This window comes from Grus americana, chromosome 1 (assembly GCF_028858705.1).
Source record: "Grus americana isolate bGruAme1 chromosome 1, bGruAme1.mat, whole genome shotgun sequence".
NCBI classification, from domain to species: Eukaryota; Metazoa; Chordata; class Aves; order Gruiformes; family Gruidae; genus Grus; species Grus americana.
Genome location: NC_072852.1, coordinates 86,281,101 through 86,288,846, shown reverse-complemented (window position 1 = coordinate 86,288,846; position 7,746 = coordinate 86,281,101). Strand labels below are relative to the sequence as shown.

The following is a 7,746-nucleotide window of genomic DNA, read 5'->3' as shown; positions in this document are numbered from 1 at the left end:
GGAATTGCCTTATTCCTGGTCTGAGTTATAGATACAAAAATGAAAGTAGGAAATTGCTCCAGAAAAAAGTCCTATGCTGAGCTCCTCTCCTACCCACAGCTCTTCAAACTGCTTAACTGATTTGATTCCTAAGAATCAAGTCTAAAAGAAAACACTCCCAAGCTGATTTTGAGACAGTGTCACAAAAAATCAGTCTTATTTTTATCATACAAGTTCTGATTCTGAGTAATTGTATGCCCTTGGAGCTGGAGAGGCATAACCTGGGCAGGTTATTGGAGCAGCACTGTGCTGAAATTAGAAACGGTAAAGTTCTAACACATGCAATAGATATGTCCATAGCTTTACGCACATCATATGCCTCTGTATGAGTTTCCCCACGTGAATATATTATGATGGTATGCAGAAGGGATATATATTCTACTTTGTCAGTCGGCAAGGAACGCAGCAGCAGCAACGGTACATTCTGTGGCCGAGCGCTAGATTAAAACGGACACTGGGCTCCCAAAGCCACGGAAACCCGCCGAAAAGCGGAGAGACCCGCCAGGGGCGGGCAGCTCTCGCGAGCGAGTCTGACGTGACCTGAGCGAGGCTGACGTTGCTTGGGCGTTGCCAGGAGCAACCGCGGGAGATTTAAACGGCCCTAGGGAGCGCTGCAAACAGCCTACAGCACGTCAGTTTGTGCGGGAGGGCACGCAGGGAGGGCCCTGTAATCTGCTTGTAGGTCCACAGCCCAGGGAAGCGCTCTAGGTCTCTGCCAAAATGGTGGGTACTCGCCTCAGAGCTAAAGACAGTGTTCTGACAGAGAACACCTCCTCTGAGATGTCTGATGCATCCACCCAGACAGAAGTGGTAAGGAAGGAGACTTCAGTACAGGTGATAGGTTGCAGTCAGTGCCCAGACCCCTCTTCTAGTAAAAAGGTAAGTACCCTGCACAAGATGTGTGCAGGTTGATTATCTGTTGTGTCAGGTGTGTTGCCTATCGTTGGCGTGGCGACCTGGTTCAGGAACGGCGTGACGACCAATCCCAGGTCGTTCGGTCCATCAGCTCGCAGACACCAATGTGGTGGACGGCAAATGGCGTTTATTGGTGGGCGACATAGCATTATATAGCTTGGGTTTACAACGTCACATCCGTCTGCTTACGTCGTAAATTAAACACTATTGGCTATTAGGAGAGGGGTCTTATCTTTCCGTACAGCGCGACATCTTCCGGCCGCCAGGCCCTAGCTATCTACATTTCCCCCCTCCCTATGCATAAGTAAATTAGTTAAAATATAACAATTCTAAGAATAAGGTCTATTTCTATTCTTATTCTATATTATATGACACTCTTAAAAAGTATATGTTATAAATTTGAATAAAAAAGATAAGGCACAATAAACGGGTGGAAGTTAGGGGGTAACCGTTAGTAATGGGGTGTAAGTCGGGGTAACTTCAGGGATAACTGGGGGTAACACTGAGTAAATACATTCTTAAAGCAGTTGTTGGTGTTCTACCAACATAATGTTGACCTTCTCTAGTCGGCTTTTGACAAACGACACGAGCCTATTTAGCATGCAGGGTCCAAAGATCAGTGTCATCGTGATCATTGCGATTGGCCCTGATGTTATTTGAGTTGCGATAACTTGGTGATTCTCAAATCGAAGGAGGGACCATTTAAATGGCTGATGGTAATTGTAATTTGATTCTGCCTTTCCTGTAGTAACAAGCCCCAGAGTCAAGATCACGCAGAGGCATTGCAGTTTGTCAACTTCTCTCGCCACCGGGGTATACAGGTTACGGGGGTGTCCGATGATTCGGTCCTGTGAACAAAAACTTACAGTTTTCATTAGTTTTATTCTGGAAGTCCGGTTTAATGGACTTAAGCGGACACCACTTAACTTTTCCATCTTTTTTGACAGCGGCATAGTGTCGCGGAGTCGGAACTCGACTGACTGGTTACTTCCGGATTCCAGCGCTTTTTTGTTGGGCTCTGGCCCCGCCCACTTCCCTTGCGGGCGGACCGTTCCCTCCCTCTTGACCCGCCCCGCCTTCTGATCGGCAGGGTGTTTGCCCTATGAGGGCATTTTTTCCGATAGCCACTCTGATTGGGTTTCCGCCCTTCATTCACGCCCCTCTCCTCTCCCCGGTCGTCCCCGCCGCTTTTCTCCTTCTCGTTCTCCTCCCCTTCTTGTTTGTGTGTGCGCTTACTGATTTTAGCGCTTCCTCCCTGTTCCTGCCGGGGGCATCCTCGCCCCGCCCTTCTTCTTTGTGCTTGGCGCCATCTTGGGGCGCGTAGGGCGGTGGTATAGCCCAGATTTCTTTAGATTCTGATTTTTTCGCGGTGCTCCTGGCCTCCTCGGCTAGCGCACCCCAGAAGGATTTAGCTCGTTTTTGTCCTTCCGTAAGCGGGTCGGGGTTTGGGAATTGAGGGGACGTGTCGCCCTCTTGCAGATCTTTAGGCTCAGCAGAATCGTCATCGTCTGGGGGGTGCAAAGTCTGTGTGGCTGCCCCGACTCCCAATTTCGGGGTGGCTAGCAAACAGTCCTTTGCCGCCCTCCAGGTCTCCTGCTCTTGTATGGCCTTTTGCAGGGCGTGTACAACTTTCCCCCACGACTTAAGGTTTTTCCCACGACCCGAGGACATCGTCTCCTCGGCTAACGCTTTAGTGCACTTATCCCACACTTCAGGGTGGAGAATATCCACCGGCTGGTCAATGACCCCAATTTGTAAAAGTCTCGCAACTGCGAGAGTAAAATCTTTAGGTTTACAATCAATACCCCACTGTTTATGTAATTGAGATACGACCTTCACAAGGGCTTCCATCCTCCTTGTTGGTCCGGGAGCGTCCTCCCCGCCGGGCTGGTCCTGCCGCTCCGGCCACCGTTCACCCGATTCCAGGCGAGTTTCCCGGGTTTCGGCACCACTTGTTGCCTATCGTTGGCGTGGCGACCTGGTTCAGGAACGGCGCGACGACCAATCCCAGGTCGTTCGGTCCATCAGCTCGCGGACACCAATGTGGTGGACGGCAAATGGCATTTATTGGTGGGCGACATAGCATTATATAGCTTGGGTTTACAACATCACATCCGTCTGCTTACGTCGTAAATTAAACACTATTGGCTATTAGGAGAGGGGTCTTATCTTTCCGTACAGCGCGACATCTTCCGGCCGCCAGGCCCTAGCTATCTACGCAGGTGGCTGAGTTTCAGGAAACAGTAAAAGGCTACGCAGTATCAGAGGGGCTGAGATGGAGACAGGTGGTTTCATAACCAAGTACCTGTAGTGGGCACCACTGAGAATGAGGTACCTTGGACCCTGGTGACCCACAAAAGCAGGACTCTGCTTCAGTCTCTACCCTCCAGCGTCACAACCAAAAACAGATATGAAGCTTTAACAGTTATAGACACCCATGAGCAAAGTCTGCAAGGAGAAACTGTACCAGCAGCACACAGTGGATACCATAAAAAAGAAAGGATGAGTACTTGTAGTTGGTGACTATCTGTTAAGGGGCACTGGGGCACCCATCTGCCAACCTGACGGAGAGTCACAAGAGTTATGCTGCCTTCCAGGAGCCAAGATCTGAGATGTTGCTGAGAGGGTGCCCCAACTTGTCAAAAGCACAGACTAATATCCACTGCTACTCTTTCATGTGGGCATGAATGACACTGCAAGATGGAACCTGGGTAGAATCAAGAAGGACTATAAAGCCCTGGGGGTGCAAGTGAAAAACATTGGTCAACAAGCTACCTTTTCCTTCATTCTACCAGTTGGAGGAAAGGCGGCAGCCAGAAAAAGATGTATAATGCATATCAACTCCTGGCTACATGGCTGGTGCCGTCATGAGAGTTTTGGCTTTTACAACTATGGGACATTCTTTGATGACTATAATCTTTTAGGGAGGAAAGGGATCCACCTGTCTAGAAGAGGCAATGGGATCTTTGGCAGCAGGCTTGCCAACTTGGTGAAGCGGGCTTTAAACTGAAGGACTCGGGGTGGGGTCCAAAGTGGCAAAGCTCATGCCATTGCATCCAACTGGGGAATAAGCCAGGCTAACCAGAGCAGTGACAAATGTTTCTTAGCTGCCTCCCAAGATGAGAACCAGAAAGCCAACCACCTCAAGGGGGTGTGTGGCTATGGTGGACCCTCTTGCACCCCTCCAGGCAAACCTCCATGCCCGATTACCTCTCTGAAATGCCTGTACACCAATGCACACAGCATGGGGAATAAACAGGAAGAACTAGAGGTCTGCATGCGGTTGCAGGGCCATGATCTCATTGCAGTTACAGAGACATGGTGGGATAGCTTGCATGACTAGAATGCTGTCATGGATAGCTACGTATTTTTTAGGAAAGACAGGCCAGCAAGGTGAGATGGTGGAGTTGCTCTTTATGTGAGAGAACAACTGTAATGTATCATGCTCCGCATAAGGGTGGATGAAGAACAAGTTGAGACCTTATGGGTAAGGATTAAGGAGAAGGCTAATATGGGTGATACAGTTGTGGGTGTTTACTACAGGCAACCTGATCAGGACGAGGAAGTCAATGAGGCCTTCTACAGACAGCTGGAAGTAGCCTCACGCTCACAGGCCCTAGTCCTCATGGGGGACTTCAACCACCCTGATATTTGCTAGAAAGACAACACAACCAGGCACACACAGTCCAGGAGGTTCCTGCAGAGCATTGATGATAACTTTTTGACACAGGTGGTGGAGAAGCCCATAAGGAGAGGGGTGCTGCTGGACGTTGTACTAAAAAACAAAGAAGGATTGGTTGAGGATGTGAAGGTTGGGGGCAGCCTTGGCTGCAGTGACCATGAGATGGTGGAATTCAGGATCCTGCATGGAAGGAGCAGGGCAATAAGTAGGATTACAACCCTGGACTTCAGGAGAGCTAATTTTGGCCTTTTCAAAGACCTGCTTGGGAGAATCCCATGGGGGCCCAATATTCAATCACCACTTTCTCTGAGCTCAAGATCAGTGCATCCCAAAGAATAGGAAATCAACCAAAGGAGGAAGGAGACCAGCATGGATGAGCAAGGAGCTCCTGGAAAAACTCAAAGGGAAGAAGAAAGTTTACAGAAAGTGGAAAAAGGGAAAGGCCACTTGGGAGGAATATAGGGGTGCAGTCAGAGAATGTAGGGATGCAAGAAGGAAGGCTAAGGCCCACTTGGAATTAAAACTAGCAAGAGATGTCAAGGACAACAAGAAGGGCTTTTTCAAATATATCATCAGCAAAAGAAAGCCTAGGGGAAACGTGTGCCTGCTGTTGAATGAAGTGGGTGCCTTGGTGACGGAAGATACAGAGAAGGTGGAGTTACTGAATGCCGCCTTTGCTTCAGTTGTTACTGCTAAGGCTGGCCCTCAGGAAACCCAGACCCCTGAGGTAGAAGAGAAAGTCTTGCAAAAAGAAGACCTTCTCTTGGTCAAGGAGGATCAAGTTAGAGAACACCTAGGCAAACTCGACACCACAAATCCATGGATCCTGATGGGATGCACCCACGAGTGCTCAGGGAGCTGGCAGATGTTATTGCTAGGCTTCTCTCAATCACCTTTGAGATGTCATGGAAAACAGAAGAAGTGCCTGAGGACTGGAGGAAAGCCAATGTCACTCTGGCCTTCAAAAAGGGCTAGAAGGAGGACCCAGGAAACTACAGGCCAGTCAGTCTCACCTCCATCCATAAAAAGGTGATGGAACAGCTTATTTTGAGGGTTATCAATAAGCAAGTGGAGGAGAAGGTGGTTATTGGGAGTGGTCAGCATGGATTCACCAGGGGGAAATCATGCCTGACCAATGTGATAGCCTTCTATGATGGCATGACCAGCTGGGTGGATGAAGGGAAAGCAGTAGATGTTGTCTACCTTGACTTCCGCAAGGCTTTTCACACCGTCTCTCATAACATCCTCGTAAGCAAGCTTAGGAAGTTGGATGAGTGGACAGTGAGGTGGCTTGAGAACTGGCTGAATGGCAGAGCTCAGAGGGTTGTGATAAGCAGCGCAGAGTCTAGTTGGAAGCCTGTATCTAGTGGTGTGCCCTGAGGGTCAAGTCTTATTCAACATATTCATCAATGACCTGGACGAGGGGACAGAGTGTACCCTCAGCAAATTTGCTGATAATACAAAACTGGGAGAAATGGCTGACACATGAGAAAGTTGTGCTGCCATTCAGTGAGATCTTGACAGACTAGAGAATTGGGCAAAGAGGAACCATATGAAATTCATTAAGGGCAAGTGTAGGGTCCTGCACCTAGGGAAGAATAACCCCAGGCACCAGTACAGGTTAGGGGTTGACCTGCTGGGAAGCAGCTCTGTGGAGAAGGACCTGGGAGTCCTGGTGGACAAGAAGTTCTCCATGAGCCAGCAGTGTGCCCTTCTTGTGGCTAAGAAGGCCAATGGGATCCTGGGGTGCATTAAGAAGAGCATGGCCAGGAGGTTGAGGGAGGTTATCCTCCCCCTCTACTCTGCCCTGGTGAGGCCACATCTGGAGCACTGTGTCCAGTTCTGGGCTCCCCAGTTCAAGAAAGGCATGGAACTACTGAAGAGTCTCCAGCGGAGAGCTGCAAAGATGATTAGGGGACTTGAGCATCTCTCGTATGAGGAAAGGCTGAGAGAGCTGGGTCTGTTTAGCCTGGAGAAGAGAAGACTGAGAGGGGATCTCATCAACACTTATAAATATCTAAAGGGTGGATGTCTAGAGGAACGGGCTAGACTCTTTTCAGTGGTGCCCAGTGACAGGACAAGGGACAACGGGCACAAACTGGAACACAGGAAGTTCCATCTGAGCATGAAAAAAAACTTCTTCACTTTGAGGGTGACTGAGCGCTGGAACACGCTGCCTGGAGAGGTTGTGGAGTCTCCTTCTCTGGAGATATTCAAAACCCACCTGGATGCAATCCTATGCCACATGGTCTAGGTGATGCAGGGGGGTTGGACTAGATGATCTCCAGAAGTCCCTTCCAACCCCTACCATTGGTGTTTGTGAAAACAAACAAGCAAAACTATTTAACAGACATCCATCCAATGTCTTCCATCCTTCTTTGTTCCTTTCTTAAGAAGATTTGCCACAGCCCCATGGAAATATTTTTTTATTGGCTAAACAAAACGGCATCAACAAACAGAACTTCAGGCACATCAGTTCCACTGGTTGCCCTGTTTGCCTTCAGTGTAATTAAATAACTGAAATTATTCAAGCTCAAGAAATGCCACTGTTTTCATGTGTGTTTAAACCTTTCCAGACTCTGTTGCAGAGCCTCTATAAAAGAGGAAGAAAAAGGCTTAAAATTCAACTTAGTCTCTATAGTGACCTACCTAAAGAAGAAGGAATTAACCCTATGTATTAATACCATAATTGAACACATAGGCACACAGATTACAGGGCTCCTAATTGAGAGCAGACACTAAATGCCATTCTTTAGACTCAATTGTTTTATTCCAGAGCGACAAAGAAGCATTTCTAGTCTGGCTTTGTACTGTGGGGGGAATGGGTTGTGTACGAAAATACAAAAATTCTAGGACAGTGCTTGTTTGTAGCAGGAGGTAAGGTAAGAAGGCAGCAGATAGTATCTGTGCATGAACCCTTTAGGTCCAGGGCATTGCTGTAATTATTGTTTAGTTAGTCTGTTGGGAAGATGGGAGAACGGGAAATGAGACCATATTCTTTTGCTCCAGCATTCTCTTTCAGGTTTCACTGCAAGCCTAGTGTGAAACTGGTAACACGGAGATCAGCAAAAAGATTTTAACCAAAGTTATATAGCTATTAAGGAAGAAAG

The 7,746-nt window shown here is 48.2% G+C and overlaps 1 pseudogene; it reads left to right on the top strand.

The window, feature by feature from the left end:
• The first annotated feature begins 589 nt into the window (after positions 1–589).
• Positions 590–7,746, top strand: part of LOC129197789 (transient receptor potential cation channel subfamily V member 6-like) — a 33,403-nt pseudogene continuing 26,246 nt past the window's right edge.